At 46.9% G+C, this 16,945-nt stretch overlaps 13 non-coding genes across 13 annotated transcripts; all 13 read right to left on the bottom strand.

Moving 5' to 3' along the window:
- Positions 1-5,567: 5,567 nt before the first annotated feature.
- Positions 5,568-5,649, bottom strand: trnas-gcu. The gene has a single exon. It is a non-coding gene; the product is annotated as a tRNA-Ser (tRNA).
- Positions 5,650-6,144: 495 nt separating this feature from the next.
- Positions 6,145-6,217, bottom strand: trnaa-agc. The gene has a single exon. It is a non-coding gene; the product is annotated as a tRNA-Ala (tRNA).
- A 1,171-nt stretch (positions 6,218-7,388) lies between these two features.
- On the bottom strand, positions 7,389-7,470 carry trnas-gcu. The gene has a single exon. It is a non-coding gene; the product is annotated as a tRNA-Ser (tRNA).
- A 503-nt stretch (positions 7,471-7,973) lies between these two features.
- trnaa-agc lies at positions 7,974-8,046 on the bottom strand. The gene has a single exon. It is a non-coding gene; the product is annotated as a tRNA-Ala (tRNA).
- An 865-nt stretch (positions 8,047-8,911) lies between these two features.
- On the bottom strand, positions 8,912-8,993 carry trnas-gcu. The gene has a single exon. It is a non-coding gene; the product is annotated as a tRNA-Ser (tRNA).
- Positions 8,994-9,488: 495 nt separating this feature from the next.
- On the bottom strand, positions 9,489-9,561 carry trnaa-agc. Its single transcript has one exon. It is a non-coding gene; the product is annotated as a tRNA-Ala (tRNA).
- Positions 9,562-10,732: 1,171 nt separating this feature from the next.
- On the bottom strand, positions 10,733-10,814 carry trnas-gcu. Its single transcript has one exon. It is a non-coding gene; the product is annotated as a tRNA-Ser (tRNA).
- Positions 10,815-11,309: 495 nt separating this feature from the next.
- Positions 11,310-11,382, bottom strand: trnaa-agc. Its single transcript has one exon. It is a non-coding gene; the product is annotated as a tRNA-Ala (tRNA).
- A 1,185-nt stretch (positions 11,383-12,567) lies between these two features.
- Positions 12,568-12,649, bottom strand: trnas-gcu. Its single transcript has one exon. It is a non-coding gene; the product is annotated as a tRNA-Ser (tRNA).
- A 487-nt stretch (positions 12,650-13,136) lies between these two features.
- On the bottom strand, positions 13,137-13,209 carry trnaa-agc. The gene has a single exon. It is a non-coding gene; the product is annotated as a tRNA-Ala (tRNA).
- A 1,183-nt stretch (positions 13,210-14,392) lies between these two features.
- trnas-gcu lies at positions 14,393-14,474 on the bottom strand. The gene has a single exon. It is a non-coding gene; the product is annotated as a tRNA-Ser (tRNA).
- Positions 14,475-16,226: 1,752 nt separating this feature from the next.
- trnas-gcu lies at positions 16,227-16,308 on the bottom strand. Its single transcript has one exon. It is a non-coding gene; the product is annotated as a tRNA-Ser (tRNA).
- A 495-nt stretch (positions 16,309-16,803) lies between these two features.
- trnaa-agc lies at positions 16,804-16,876 on the bottom strand. The gene has a single exon. It is a non-coding gene; the product is annotated as a tRNA-Ala (tRNA).
- Positions 16,877-16,945: the final 69 nt, after the last annotated feature.

Raw genomic sequence — 16,945 nt, 5'->3', positions numbered from 1 at the left:
TTCTCTTTAGTATTTAGAATTCTGAAATAAAAAGAAATAGGATAAAGTTGACTTTAATGGTATTTATTCATCATACCTGCCGTCACCGTCCTCCTGTCCTCTGCTACAGGTATCTCTGCTGCAGGTATCTCTGCTACAGGAACAGCTGGTTTGTCTCAACCAGCAGCAAAGTTTACAAGAATTTGGACGCAGTAAAAACCGTCAGTTTAGGAAAATCATGACAATTTAAAGCTAAATGAAATACAGATATTATAAAGTGTCTTTCCTTAAAGGACCAGTGTGTAGGATTTACTCACGAAAAATGTGAAAGGTCCTCTCTAGAGTCAGTGTTTGGTTTGTCCGTTCTGGGCTACCGTAGAAACATGGCGGTGCAACATGGCGGCTCCGTGGAAGACGACCTGCTTCCTCTGTAGATATAAAGGCTCATTGTAAGGTAACAAAAACACAACGATTCTTATTTCAGCTGATCACACACTAATTAAACACACTTATGAATATTATATTCCATTTCTGCTGATAGATGTAACACACTGGTCCTTAAAGAGATAAAATATGATAGTTTTGAAGAAAAACCTTCAAAATATAATTATTATTAATGGACAAAAAATGGACCCCAAATAGTAGAATGACTCAGCAAAGGTTGTGTTAGTATTAGCATTAGCATTAGCATTAGCTTAATACAGCTGTGATATGGCTGTAGGTGAGTGGACAGTAAACAGTGGATTATTTGCTGCATTATTTCCTCAAGAATCAGTTTTATGTTTTAACGAACATCATTTCCCAGAAGTCCTAGAGGTCCATGAGGGACTGGAGGGGTGGCGGCGAGTTCAGACATGTCTGTAATAAGAGCAGGACAGATAAGACGTCTTTACACAGCTCAGATTACAGCTGCAACTATGACTGCAGGAGGAAGCACAGCGCAGATTTATAACAAGGCAAATTTATATTTATATACTCAGATTTCATATGCAGAGGAAACCCAGAGTACACACACAGAAGCACACAGAATAAAAACAATAAAAACATACAAACAAATCAATCTGACAAGAGAAAAAGATCAGTTTGTAGATGCAGGCCGAAGCAGAAGGACCATAATAAAAAGTGCAGGTTGGTTTATGATCAGTTGTGCTTGTGTATTAAATTGATCACATAAAATGCAGAAGATTCACATGTTCATTAAAAGCAAAGACAAACAGGAAGTCTTCAGTGATCAGCACTGTCTCACTTCTTCTTCTTCTGGTTGTTTGTTCCACGTCTGAGCAGCAAAGACGCTAAAAGCAGTTTCACCAAAACAAAACAAAACCAAGTTACGCTGCTGCGCTTGTAGTTCTTTTACTGGGAGTTGTAGTTTTTTTCTGTTGTTAAAATCACAAAGGTTTAAATGTCTGACAGCAGCTGCTGTAGCGGAGACCAGGATATGCAACACGCTTCATGTTTTCACAAAGAAACGCTGAATGTGTTGAAGCCAGACAGGAAGTGATGTCATGTAGACAGATAATTACAGATTGTATTTAATTTGGTGTTAAAAAGGATTCAGTTAAGTTTTGTTTTAATGGCAAAGTCAGGCAAAGTCAGAGCCTTTCACTCAACTCTGTGTAATATGGACAACGTCTTGTATCATGTATATGTTATATTGTTAAATCAATATATCGCTATAATGTGACTCACTACATCAATAAGATCTGGGAATTACTGTTTTTGGCTAATCCAGTGAAATAAATAAGTTTAAAGTTAAAATGCATGTATTATTTGTACACATAAGAAAAACATTAAAAAATACTTAAAATACATATATAATACATAGATAACATTACATTACATTAAAAATAAGAGAAGAAAACATGAAAATACATTAAAAATGAGACATTAAAGTACAATAAACATACATAAGTGGGTGTTGGGGAGAAAGTTAATTGAAGGCTAGTTTATATAGAGAAATGTCATCATCATGTCACTGAGGAGATGAAGGTGGGTTTAAGTTCTCATCCTCTTCAGTTCCTCAGCAGCCAAACACTTAGCGGTTGTTTATCATTCATGTAGATGTGAGTTTATTTTAAGGAACTTTGTCTTCATTTATTCTACCGACTGAAATCAAAGTGTTGAGATGTGAAACTGTACCTGAGTCTGTATCTGACCTCTGACCTGTGGCACCATTAAAACCTGCTGTAACCTGGACAACAGCTGATTACCTGTTTACTTCACACCTCACCTGGACTCAATGTGTTTGCCTGAGGAGTGAAACCAGCCGTGTGTGTGTTTTAACATCCTTGTGTGTGATTTATTATCCAGGTGTGTGTTTTAATATGTGTGTGTGTGTTTTAATATGTGTGTGTGTGTTTTAATATCTGTGTGTGTGTTTTAACATCCGTGTGTGTGTTTTAATATCTGTATGTGCGTTTAAACATCCGTGTGTATTCACAAGCTGCTTATCTGCTCTTTAATTTCCTGTGACGGCTGGTTTCTCCGTCAGGAGAGAAAGAGACGCGCCGTCACAAAGAAAAGTCAACAATGAGGCTTTTCTTTCATAAAGAATTGCTTCATACTGACCAAACACTGATGATGTCACATGACATATGATGAATCATGTGATTCAGTAAATTACTAACATAAGATAACATTAACTCTTAACTAACACTGAGCTAACATAAACATTGAGCTAACACTGAGCTAACATTAACACTGAGCTAACATTAACACTGAGCTAACACTGAGCTAACATAAACATTGAGCTAACACTGAGCTAACACTGAGCTAACATAAACATTGAGCTAACACTGAGCTAACATTAACACTGAGCTAACATTAACACTGAGCTAACACTGAGCTAACATAAACATTGAGCTAACACTGAGCTAACACTGAGCTAACATTAACACTGAGCTAACGCTGAGATAATATAAACATTGAGCTAACACTGAGCTAACATAAACACTGAGCTAACGTTGAGCTAACATAAACACTGAGCTAACACTGAGCTAACATAAACACTGAGCTAACACTGAGCTAACATAAACACTGAGCTAACACTGAGCTAACATTAACACTGAGCTAACGCTGAGCTAACATAAACACTGAGCTAACACTGAGCTAACACTGAGCTAACACTGAGCTAACATAAACACTGAGCTAACACTGAGCTAACATAAACACTGAGCTAACACTGAGCTAACATAAACACTGAGCTAACACTGAGCTAACACTGAGCTAACATAAACACTGAGCTAACACTGAGCTAACATAAACACTGAGCTAACACTGAGCTAACACCTTTATTTTATGAACTCATGTTTAAGTCATAAATTGAGGAAGCTGATCCTGTTATTTTTTATATTTTCTTTTTATTTCAAAAGACAAAACATACAAGGAATCTGCCACGATGACTTGTTGCATAACAGTCAAAATATACACAAAACTAAGTAATCCTAAATAATATTAAAAAAGAAATTTATAATGAAAAATATATAAAACATATTCTAAGTAAGAAGAGCTACTACAGTTTAAACTGAAGGGAATGAGATGAAATGTACAAAATATTGACGAGGAGTAAACAGTAAACAGTAATAATTAATAATTATTATAAAACAGGTAGTTAAAACCTCACAATCTGATTGGTTGATAGCTGTGGTATAATGTGTGTATATTATGGCTATATTATGACGTTTAATGTCCTTTTACAGTTCTATTTTTAATCATCACTCCGCAGCTACTGTTAAAATGTTGCCTGCAATCTGTAAGCTAGCAGAGAGACTCAGAGCTCCACCGATCACCGTCTGGCTGCCTTGAAGCAGGATCGATCATGTCTGTGAGCTCAAACCAGGGAGCTCTCTGCAGAATGTCCTCGATGCACCAAGCAACGTGACCCGGTGACACTGGACAGGTTTTCTATGGCTGTACAATTAATGGGAACGTTAAAATGAATGAATAAATAAACTCTGGTTGGCTTGTTGACTACATCCACAGGCAGCCACAACTATTGTCTTGTGAATGACTCTTGTCATTGTTATTTAATAAAACTGTTTTTATTGAATAGTGTCTATAAATTCTAAATTGTGATATTTGGTAACGGTTTTATAAAGGTAATATCTCGCTCTTAGCAGTTGGTATGTTGAAGTGAAGGGAGAACAAGGCCTCTTACCTGTGATATAATCACAACATAACAAGGCCGGGAATCAGATATTGGTTCATAATACAAGCTGTGTTGATGTAATGCACCATGTTAGATCAAAAATCACAGATATGCAAGTATAAGATTATGAGATTGTACATTAATATAACATGTAATATCCATGAGGGGGGGGTAGAGTCTGTGTCAGTGGGGGTCCGGGGCCTTGTTGATGAGGCTGCAGAAGGGACGTGTAGCACTTTAATCTGATAAATGCTTAAAGGTTCTCACTGTGTTTGTTGTTATGAACCTGTTTAGACTTGGATTTCCCTCCAAAACTCACAAAATCAACTTGTGAGTTGCCTCTGAGCTGTTCACACTCATATGTTCACACTGACAAAAAACAAAAGATTTTAACTTTAGATGCGAACAGCAGCAAACTGAACCTTCAGGCCAAAATAAAAAGAAACAACAGACGAAAGTTAAAATGACAAAACATGAATTTATAGTCTGATCAGATAATGTGTGTGTGTGTGTGTGTGTGTGTGTGTGTGTGTGTGTGTGTGTGGTTAATAATCTCTTTAAGTGCATGTTAATTACATCCTCTGACAGCAGATCACAGCAGCTTCAGCCCACACAGACAAACAGCTTCAAAACATTTCCTCCTGCTTTGAAATATGAATAAAAATACACTCGCAACTAATCTGTGTGCATGTGTGTGTGTGTGTGTGTGTGTGTGTGTGTGTGCGTGTGTGTGTGTGTGCGTGCGTGTGTGTGTGTGTTCATCAAAGGTGTGTAACTCTTTTTGTGTCAGCTGTGATGTGGTCGTGTCTGTGTAAACAGGGAAGAAACGTTGTTCCTTTAACTCTGAATCTCTGATGCTGATTTATGGAAAACAAACGTCGTTATTGCTTTTTAATCTGCCACTAATATCCCCACAAACACTAACTAAGTACATTTACTCAAGTATTGTATTTAAATACAGTTTAGAGGTACTTGTACTTTACTTGAGTATTTCCATGTGATGCTACTTTCTACATTTCAGAGGGAAATATTGTACTTTCTACTCCACTACATTTATTTGACAGCTTTAGTTACTTTTCAGATGCAGATTTGACACAATGGATAATATAACAAGCTTTTAAAATACAACACATTGTTAAAGATGAAACCAGTGGTTTCCAACCTTTTTGTCTTTTGACGTCTTACAAAAAGCAGTGTGTAGTCGGGGTCACATTTCACATGTCTATGAGTTGTTAACAGCTCCACCAAATAGTGATTTTTCCCTCTAAACTTCTCACATGCTTTCATTTCAATAAATGTTCAAATGATCCAATATTTCAGCAAAAATCAAAGATTAGTTGAGTTGAATTCACTGCCTTCAATGCTGCCGCATGGAGGCCTTAGTCATGGAGCCGGTTAGCTCCACGACATGTAAACGCAGCAGATTAAAGTCAAGCTGACTCGACGAGGATGGGATTCGAACCCACGCGTGCAGAGCACAATGGATTAGCAGTCCATCGCCTTAACCACTCGGCCACCTCGTCTGTTGACGGGGTTTCAATACATACAATCCATACAGCCGTGGCCTTGTATGGACAATCTGTGAAACGCATTGACGTCGGCTAACGTGGCGGTCGTGAGAGCGGTCAGAGTCACGGGACTGAAGGTGTGAATAGTTGAGGAGCCTTTTGGGAAGGATTGAATCATAGCTGACAGTCTAACAGCCCGTTCACACATGCAGACTCCAACACTGGAGACACAACAGGACGCCTTTCAGTATGACGTGGACTCTCAAAAACTGCCACTGCTGCTCAAAGGGAAGTTGAGAAAAATTCAACTTTATGCAGAAGTTAAGACTGGAGGAGGAGGTTGAAAGAAATGATGCGCGGGAAGAAAGGACATGCCAGCAGAGTGCTGACCTTACATGTAAGAGGACTCTCTCTATCTCACCTCTGAATTAACTGCACAGATGGGGTTGTTTGCTGTAGTGCAGGAGAAAGTCCCAGGCACCATTATGCGGAGACAGCGGGAAAGGCTTGTGGAGAATGCGGGCGTCGATCCCGCTACCTCTCGCATGCTAAGCGAGCGCTCTACCATTTGAGCTAATTCCCCTGTCGTCTAAAAAGCACTCTCTTCACTTTTAATCACTCCCCCCTGCAGTGGTGAAATGTGGCTTTTCTTGTTAACTTGTAGTCGTGTAAAGACAGAAGATTGAATTGAACATGAGCTGACGAGGATGGCGTTGGAACAGAGGCGTGAAGAGCGCAATTGATTGGGAGGTCTTCACACAGACCTGGAAGGTCTGGAGGGTTTCATGGGTGTCTTTCCTAAGTGGAGACACCAAATAAAGATAGGTTTTTTTCCCCCTCCAGTATCACGAATCCTCCACAGGGGAGGAAGGAAGGGAAGTGCAGCACGGAACTAGATAGCTTCCCTTTCTTGGTAGGGGAATTAGCTCAAATGGTAGAGCGCTCGCTTCGCATGTGAGAGGTAGCGGGATCGACGCCCGCATTCTCCAAAAGGCTTTTAGGCATTTCTTCTACTTACGTAGGGAAAGTCTAGCTAACGTGGAGAAGCGGTTTTGCATCTGAACGTGGTTAAGACAGTCGTAATCAGAAAGGTCTGGATGAGGCATCCATAGGACCCGAAGGACCCAAAGGACACAAAGTCCCGAGTGGAAGAGGGAGAGAGAGCGGGAGAAGGAAAGAGGTCCCGGGAGACCCGACTGTCCATCGCAGAGAGGCCTGGCTGCAGGGGCTGTTAGGTGGGGCGGAAAACTTGGTGGCGTAGTGACATTCACGGGGCTGGTTGGTGAGCTGCTGTAGCTGGCCAGCTAAGCGCTAACTCGCTAGCCGGCTGGGCCACCGCTAGTCATTCACAGCAGCTCCCAGAGTTTCTCTCCGCTGTTCCGTTTCCTCGTCTTGACATTTATACACGGCTCATTCAAAGAGGTAGCAGTATCGTGGCCTCCTCTCATAACTGAGTGCAAAGCAGCTCTCTGTTGTGCAGTAGCTTTGATTTGTAACGCCAGCGGTGCAAGGCATCCAACAGGCTAGGATAGCTGCCTCCGTTTCGGACTCTCTGTTCCCCCCGCCCCCCCACCCAAGTACCATAGGGAACGCTTGCAAGAGGGCTTGCGATTGGTCGCTGGTGTGCGGATTGATTTCCCCTCCTTGACCGGACCCTGTGATTAGATGAGTTGAATTCACTGCATGGAGGCCTTAGTCATGGAGCCGGTTAGCTCCACGACATGTAAACGCAGCAGACTAAAGTCAAGCTGACTCGACGAGGATGGGATTCGAACCCACGCGTGCAGAGCACAATGGATTAGCAGTCCATCGCCTTAACCACTCGGCCACCTCGTCTGTTGACGGGGTTTCAATACATACAATCCATACATGGATCCATACGTGGCGTTGTATGGACAATCTGTGAAACGCATTGACGTCGGCTAACGTGGCGGTCGTGAGAGCGGTCAGAGTCACGGGACTGAAGGTGTGAATAGTTGAGGAGCCTTTTGGGAAGGATTGAATCATAGCTGACAGTCTAACAGCCCGTTCACACATGCAGACTCCAACACTGGAGACACAACAGGACGCCTTTCAGTATGACGTGGACTCTCAAAAACTGCCACTGCTGCTCAAAGGGAAGTTGAGAAAAATTCAACTTTATGCAGAAGTTAAGACTGGAGGAGGAGGTTGAAAGAAATGATGCGCGGGAAGAAAGGACATGCCAGCAGAGTGCTGACCTTACATGTAAGAGGACTCTCTCTATCTCACCTCTGAATTAACCGCACAGATGGGGTTGTTTGCTGTAGTGCACCAGAAAGTCCTAGGCACCATTACGCGGAGACAGCGTGAAAGGCTTGTGGAGAATGCGGGCGTCGATCCCGCTACCTCTCGCATGCTAAGCGAGCGCTCTACCATTTGAGCTAATTCCCCTGTCGTCTAAAAAGCACTCTCTTCACTTTTAATCACTCCCCCCTGCAGTGGTGAAATGTGGCTTTTCTTGTTAACTTGTAGTCGTGTAAAGACAGAAGATTGAATTGAACATGAGCTGACGAGGATGGCGTTGGAACAGAGGCGTGAAGAGCGCAATTGATTGGGAGGTCTTCAGAAAGGTCAGAAAGGTCTGGATGAGGCATCCATAGGACCCATAGGACACAAATGACACAAAGTCCCGAGTGGAAGAGGGAGAGAGAGCGGGAGAAGGAAAGAGGTCCCGGGAGACCCGACTGTCCATCGCAGAGAGGCCTGGCTGCAGGGGCTGTTAGGTGGAGCGGAAAACTTGGTGGCGTAGTGACATTCACGGGGCTGGTTGGTGAGCTGCTGTAGCTGGCCAGCTAAGCGCTAACTCGCTAGCCGGCTGGGCCACCGCTAGTCATTCACAGCAGCTCCCAGAGTTTCTCTCCGCTGTTCCGTTTCCTCGTCTTGACATTTATACACGGCTCATTCAAAGAGGTAGCAGTATCGTGGCCTCCTCTCATAACTGAGTGCAAAGCAGCTCTCTGTTGTGCAGCAGCTTTGATTTGACACGCCAGCGGTGCAAGGCATCCAACAGGCTAGGATAGCTGCCTCCGTTTTGGACTCTCTGTTCCCCCCGCCCCCCACCCAAGAATCATAGGGAGCGCTTGCAAGAGGGCTTGCGATTGGTCGCTGGTGTGCGGATTGATTTCCCCTCCTTGACCGGACCCTGTGATTAGATGAGTTGAATTCACTGCCTTCAATGCTGCCGCATGGAGGCCTTAGTCATGGAGCCGGTTAGCTCCACGACATGTAAACGCAGCAGACTAAAGTCAAGCTGACTCGACGAGGATGGGATTCGAACCCACGCGTGCAGAGCACAATGGATTAGCAGTCCATCGCCTTAACCACTCGGCCACCTCGTCTGTTGACGGGGTTTCAATACATACAATCCATACAGCCGTGGCCTTGTATGAACAATCTGTGAAACGCATTGACGTCGGGTAACGTGGCGGTCGTGAGAGCGGTCAGAGTCACGGGACTGAAGGTGTGAATAGTTGAGGAGCCTTTTGGGAAGGATTGAATCATAGCTGACAGTCTAACAGCCCGTTCACACATGCAGACTCCAACACTGGAGACACAACAGGACGCCTTTCAGTATGACGTGGACTCTCAAAAACTGCCACTGCTGCTCAAAGGGAAGTTGAGAAAAATTCAACTTTATGCAGAAGTTAAGACTGGAGGAGGAGGTTGAAAGAAATGATGCGCGGGAAGAAAGGACATGCCAGCAGAGTGCTGACCTTACATGTAAGAGGACTCTCTCTATCTCACCTCTGAATTAACCGCACAGATGGGGTTGTTTGCTGTAGTGCACCAGAAAGTCCCAGGCACCATTACGCGGAGACAGCGGGAAAGGCTTGTGGAGAATGCGGGCGTCGATCCCGCTACCTCTCGCATGCTAAGCGAGCGCTCTACCATTTGAGCTAATTCCCCTGTCGTCTAAAAAGCACTCTCTTCACTTTTAATCACTCCCCCCTGCAGTGGTGAAATGTGGCTTTTCTTGTTAACTTGTAGTCGTGTAAAGACAGAAGATTGAATTGAACATGAGCTGACGAGGATGGCGTTGGAACAGAGGCGTGAAGAGCGCAATTGATTGGGAGGTCTTCACACAGACCTGGAAGGTCTGGAGGGTTTCATGGGTGTCTTTCCTAAGTGGAGACACCAAATAAAGATAGGTTTTTTTCCCCCTCCAGTATCACGAATCCTCCACAGGGGAGGAAGGAAGGGAAGTGCAGCACGGAACTAGATAGCTTCCCTTTCTTGGTAGGGGAATTAGCTCAAATGGTAGAGCGCTCGCTTCGCATGTGAGAGGTAGCGGGATCGACGCCCGCATTCTCCAAAAGGCTTTTAGGCATTTCTTCTACTTACGTAGGGAAAGTCTAGCTAACGTGGAGAAGCGGTTTTGCATCTGAACGTGGGTAAGACAGTCGTAATCAGAAAGGTCTGGATGAGGCATCCATAGGACCCAAAGGACCCAAAGGACACAAAGTCCCGAGTGGAAGAGGGAGAGAGAGCGGGAGAAGGAAAGAGGTCCCGGGAGACCCGACTGTCCATCGCAGAGAGGCCTGGCTGCAGGGGCTGTTAGGTGGGGCGGAAAACTTGGTGGCGTAGTGACATTCACGGGGCTGGTTGGTGAGCTGCTGTAGCTGGCCAGCTAAGCGCTAACTCGCTAGCCGGCTGGGCCACCGCTAGTCATTCACAGCAGCTCCCAGAGTTTCTCTCCGCTGTTCCGTTTCCTCGTCTTGACATTTATACACGGCTCATTCAAAGAGGTAGCAGTATCGTGGCCTCCTCTCATAACTGAGTGCAAAGCAGCTCTCTGTTGTGCAGCAGCTTTGATTTGACACGCCAGCGGTGCAAGGCATCCAACAGGCTAGGATAGCTGCCTCCGTTTTGGACTCTCTGTTCCCCCCGCCCCCCCACCCAAGTACCATAGGGAACGCTTGCAAGAGGGCTTGCGATTGGTCGCTGGTGTGCGGATTGATTTCCCCTCCTTGACCGGACCCTGTGATTAGATGAGTTGAATTCACTGCCTTCAATGCTGCCGCATGGAGGCGGTTAGCTCCACGACATGTAAACGCAGCAGACTAAAGTCAAGCTGACTCGACGAGGATGGGATTCGAACCCACGCGTGCAGAGCACAATGGATTAGCAGTCCATCGCCTTAACCACTCGGCCACCTCGTCTGTTGACGGGGTTTCAATACATACAATCCATACAGCCGTGGCGTTGTATGGACAATCTGTGAAACGCATTGACGTCGGCTAACGTGGCGGTCGTGAGAGCGGTCAGAGTCATGGGACTGAAGGTGTGAATAGTTGAGGAGCCTTTTGGGAAGGATTGAATCATAGCTGACAGTCTAACAGCCCGTTCACACATGCAGACTCCAACACTGGAGACACAACAGGACGCCTTTCAGTATGACGTGGACTCTCAAAAACTGCCACTGCTGCTCAAAGGGAAGTTGAGAAAAATTCAACTTTATGCAGAAGTTAAGACTGGAGGAGGAGGTTGAAAGAAATGATGCGCGGGAAGAAAGGACATGCCAGCAGAGTGCTGACCTTACATGTAAGAGGACTCTCTCTATCTCACCTCTGAATTAACCGCACAGATGGGGCTGTTTGCTGTAGTGCACCAGAAAGTCCCAGGCACCATTACGCGGAGACAGCGGGAAAGGCTTGTGGAGAATGCGGGCGTCGATCCCGCTACCTCTCGCATGCTAAGCGAGCGCTCTACCATTTGAGCTAATTCCCCTGTCGTCTAAAAAGCACTCTCTTCACTTTTAATCACTCCCCCCTGCAGTGGTGAAATGTGGCTTTTCTTGTTAACTTGTAGTCGTGTAAAGACAGAAGATTGAATTGAACATGAGCTGACGAGGATGGCGTTGGAACAGAGGCGTGAAGAGCGCAATTGATTGGGAGGTCTTCACACAGACCTGGAAGGTCTGGAGGGTTTCATGGGTGTCTTTCCTAAGTGGAGACACCAAATAAAGATAGGTTTTTTTCCCCCTCCAGTATCACGAATCCTCCACAGGGGAGGAAGGAAGGGAAGTGCAGCACGGAACTAGATAGCTTCCCTTTCTTGGTAGGGGAATTAGCTCAAATGGTAGAGCGCTCGCTTCGCATGTGAGAGGTAGCGGGATCGACGCCCGCATTCTCCAAAAGGCTTTTAGGCATTTCTTCTACTTACGTAGGGAAAGTCTAGCTAACGTGGAGAAGCGGTTTTGCATCTGAACGTGGGTAAGACAGTCGTAATCAGAAAGGTCTGGATGAGGCATCCATAGGACCCGAAGGACCCAAAGGACACAAAGTCCCGAGTGGAAGAGGGAGAGAGAGCGGGAGAAGGAAAGAGGTCCCGGGAGACCCGACTGTCCATCGCAGAGAGGCCTGGCTGCAGGGGCTGTTAGGTGGGGTGGAAAACTTGGTGGCGTAGTGACATTCACGGGGCTGGTTGGTGAGCTGCTGTAGCTGGCCAGCTAAGCGCTAACTCGCTAGCCGGCTGGGCCACCGCTAGTCATTCACAGCAGCTCCCAGAGTTTCTCTCCGCTGTTCCGTTTCCTCGTCTTGACATTTATACACGGCTCATTCAAAGAGGTAGCAGTATCGTGGCCTCCTCTCATAACTGAGTGCAAAGCAGCTCTCTGTTGTGCAGCAGCTTTGATTTGACACGCCAGCGGTGCAAGGCATCCAACAGGCTAGGATAGCTGCCTCCGTTTTGGACTCTCTGTTCCCCCCGCCCCCCACCCAAGTACCATAGGGAACGCTTGCAAGAGGGCTTGCGATTGGTCGCTGGTGTGCGGATTGATTTCCCCTCCTTGACCGGACCCTGTGATTAGATGAGTTGAATTCACTGCCTTCAATGCTGCCGCATGGAGGCCTTAGTCATGGAGCCGGTTAGCTCCACGACATGTAAACGCAGCAGACTAAAGTCAAGCTGACTCGACGAGGATGGGATTCGAACCCACGCGTGCAGAACACAATGGATTAGCAGTCCATCGCCTTAACCACTCGGCCACCTCGTCTGTTGACGGGGTTTCAATACATACAATCCATACAGCCGTGGCGTTGTATGAACAATCTGTGAAACGCATTGACGTCGGGTAACGTGGCGGTCGTGAGAGCGGTCAGAGTCACGGGACTGAAGGTGTGAATAGTTGAGGAGCCTTTTGGGAAGGATTGAATCATAGCTGACAGTCTAACAGCCCGTTCACACATGCAGACTCCAACACTGGAGACACAACAGGACGCCTTTCAGTATGACGTGGACTCTCAAAAACTGCCACTGCTGCTCAAAGGGAAGTTGAGAAAAATTCAACTTTATGCAGAAGTTAAGACTGGAGGAGGAGGTTGAAAGAAATGATGCGCGGGAAGAAAGGACAGAGTGCTGACCTTACGTGTAAGAGGACTCTCTCTATCTCACCTTTGAATTAACCGCACAGATGGGGTTGTTTGCTGTAGTGCACCAGAAAGTCCCAGGCACCATTACGCGGAGACAGCGGGAAAGGCTTGTGGAGAATGCGGGCGTCGATCCCGCTACCTCTCGCATGCTAAGCGAGCGCTCTACCATTTGAGCTAATTCCCCTGTCGTCTAAAAAGCACTCTCTTCACTTTTAATCACTCCCCCCTGCAGTGGTGAAATGTGGCTTTTCTTGTTAACTTGTAGTCGTGTAAAGACAGAAGATTGAATTGAACATGAGCTGACGAGGATGGCGTTGGAACAGAGGCGTGAAGAGCGCAATTGATTGGGAGTTCTTCACACAGACCTGGAAGGTCTGGAGGGTTTCATGGGTGTCTTTCCTAAGTGGAGACACCAAATAAAGATAGGTTTTTTTCCCCCTCCAGTATCACGAATCCTCCACAGGGGAGGAAGGAAGGGAAGTGCAGCACGGAACTAGATAGCTTCCCTTTCTTGGTAGGGGAATTAGCTCAAATGGTAGAGCGCTCGCTTCGCATGTGAGAGGTAGCGGGATCGACGCCCGCATTCTCCAAAAGGCTTTTAGGCATTTCTTCTACTTACGTAGGGAAAGTCTAGCTAACGTGGAGAAGCGGTTTTGCATCTGAACGTGGGTAAGACAGTCGTAATCAGAAAGGTCTGGATGAGGCATCCATAGGACCCAAAGGACACAAAGTCCCGAGTGGAGAGGGAGAGAGAGCGGGAGAAGGAAAGAGGTACCGGGAGACCCGACTGTCCATCGCAGAGAGGCCTGGCTGCAGGGGCTGTTAGGTGGGGCGGAAAACTTGGTGGCGTAGTGACATTCACGGGGCTGGTTGGTGAGCTGCTGTAGCTGGCCAGCTAAGCGCTAACTCGCTAGCCGGCTGGGCCACCGCTAGTCATTCACAGCAGCTCCCAGAGTTTCCCTCTTTTTCCCTGCTGTTCCCTTTCCTCGTCTTGACATTTATACACGGCTCATTCAAAGAGGTAGCAGTATCGTGGCCTCCTCTCATAACTGAGTGCAAAGCAGCTCTCTGTTGTGCAGCAGCTTTGATTTGACACGCCAGCGGTGCAAGGCATCCAACAGGCTAGGATAGCTGCCTCCGTTTTGGACTCTCTGTTCCCCCCGCCCCCCAACCAAGTACCATAGGGAACGCTTGCAAGAGGGCTTGCGATTGGTCGCTGGTGTGCGGATTGATTTCCCCTCCTTGACCGGCCCCTGTGATTAGATGAGTTGAATTCACTGCCTTCAATGCTGCCGCATGGAGGCCTTAGTCATGGAGCCGGTTAGCTCCACGACATGTAAACGCAGCAGACTAAAGTCAAGCTGACTCGACGAGGATGGGATTCGAACCCACGCGTGCAGAGCACAATGGATTAGCAGTCCATCGCCTTAACCACTCGGCCACCTCGTCTGTTGACGGGGTTTCAATACATACAATCCATACATGGATCCATACGTGGCGTTGTATGGACAATCTGTGAAACGCATTGACGTCGGCTAACGTGGCGGTCGTGAGAGCGGTCAGAGTCACGGGACTGAAGGTGTGAATAGTTGAGGAGCCTTTTGGGAAGGATTGAATCATAGCTGACAGTCTAACAGCCCGTTCACACATGCAGACTCCAACACTGGAGACACAACAGGACGCCTTTCAGTATGACGTGGACTCTCAAAAACTGCCACTGCTGCTCAAAGGGAAGTTGAGAAAAATTCAACTTTATGCAGAAGTTAAGACTGGAGGAGGAGGTTGAAAGAAATGATGCGCGGGAAGAAAGGACATGCCAGCAGAGTGCTGACCTTACATGTAAGAGGACTCTCTCTATCTCACCTCTGAATTAACCGCACAGATGGGGTTGTTTGCTGTAGTGCAGGAGAAAGTCCCAGGCACCATTATGCGGAGACAGCGGGAAAGGCTTGTGGAGAATGCGGGCGTCGATCCCGCTACCTCTAGCATGCTAAGCGAGCGCTCTACCATTTGAGCTAATTCCCCTGTCGTCTAAAAAGCACTCTCTTCACTTTTAATCACTCCCCCCTGCAGTGGTGAAATGTGGCTTTTCTTGTTAACTTGTAGTCGTGTAAAGACAGAAGATTGAATTGAACATGAGCTGACGAGGATGGCGTTGAAACAGAGGCGTGAAGAGCGCAATTGATTGGGAGGTCTTCACACAGACCTGGAAGGTCTGGAGGGTTTCATGGGTGTCTTTCCTAAGTGGAGACACCAAATAAAGATAGGTTTTTTTCCCCCTCCAGTATCACGAATCCTCCACAGGGGAGGAAGGAAGGGAAGTGCAGCACGGAACTAGATAGCTTCCCTTTCTTGGTAGGGGAATTAGCTCAAATGGTAGAGCGCTCGCTTCGCATGTGAGAGGTAGCGGGATCGACGCCCGCATTCTCCAAAAGGCTTTTAGGCATTTCTTCTACTTACGTAGGGAAAGTCTAGCTAACGTGGAGAAGCAGTTTTGCATCTGAACGTGGGTAAGACAGTCGTAATCAGAAAGGTCTGGATGAGGCATCCATAGGACCCAAAGGACACAAAGTCCCGAGTGGAAGAGGGAGAGAGAGCGGGAGAAGGAAAGAGGTCCCGGGAGACCCGACTGTCCATCGCAGAGAGGCCTGGCTGCAGGGGCTGTTAGGTGGGGCGGAAAACTTGGTGGCGTAGTGACATTCACGGGGCTGGTTGGTGAGCTGCTGTAGCTGGCCAGCTAAGCGCTAACTCGCTAGCCGGCTGGGCCACCGCTAGTCATTCACAGCAGCTCCCAGAGTTTCTCTCCGCTGTTCCGTTTCCTCGTCTTGACATTTGTACACGGCTCATTCAAAGAGGTAGCAGTATCGTGGCCTCCTCTCATAACTGAGTGCAAAGCAGCTCTCTGTTGTGCAGCAGCTTTGATTTGTAACGCCAGCGGTGCAAGGCATCCAACAGGCTAGGATAGCTGCCTCCGTTTTGGACTCTCTGTTCCCCCCGCCCCCCAACCAAGTACCATAGGGAACGCTTGCAAGAGGGCTTGCGATTGGTCGCTGGTGTGCGGATTGATTTCCCCTCCTTGACCGGCCCCTGTGATTAGATGAGTTGAATTCACTGCCTTCAATGCTGCCGCATGGAGGCCTTAGTCATGGAGCCGGTTAGCTCCACGACATGTAAACGCAGCAGACTAAAGTCAAGCTGACTCGACGAGGATGGGATTCGAACCCACGCGTGCAGAGCACAATGGATTAGCAGTCCATCGCCTTAACCACTCGGCCACCTCGTCTGTTGACGGGGATTCAATACATACAATCCATACAGCCGTGGCGTTGTATGGACAATCTGTGAAACGCATTGACGTCGGCTAACGTGGCGGTCGTGAGAGCGGTCAGAGTCACGGGACTGAAGGTGTGAATAGTTGAGGAGCCTTTTGGGAAGGATTGAATCATAGCTGACAGTCTAACAGCCCGTTCACACATGCAGACTCCAACACTGGAGACACAACAGGACGCCTTTCAGTATGACGTGGACTCTCAAAAACTGCCACTGCTGCTCAAAGGGAAGTTGAGAAAAATTCAACTTTATGCAGAAGTTAAGACTGGAGGAGGAGGTTGAAAGAAATGATGCGCGGGAAGAAAGGACATGCCAGCAGAGTGCTGACCTTACATGTAAGAGGACTCTCTCTATCTCACCTCTGAATTAACCGCACAGATGGGGTTGTTTGCTGTAGTGCAGGAGAAAGTCCCAGGCACCATTATGCGGAGACAGCGGGAAAGGCTTGTGGAGAATGCGGGCGTCGATCCCGCTACCTCTCGCATGCTAAGCGAGCGCTCTACCATTTGAGCTAATTCCCCTGTCGTCTAAAAAGCACTCTCTTCACTTTTAATCACTCCCCCCTGCAGTGGTGAAATGTGGCTTTTCTT

This window comes from Thunnus albacares, chromosome 2, assembly GCF_914725855.1.
Source record: "Thunnus albacares chromosome 2, fThuAlb1.1, whole genome shotgun sequence".
NCBI classification, from domain to species: domain Eukaryota; kingdom Metazoa; phylum Chordata; class Actinopteri; order Scombriformes; family Scombridae; genus Thunnus; species Thunnus albacares.
This window is presented reverse-complemented; position numbering and strand designations above follow the sequence as displayed.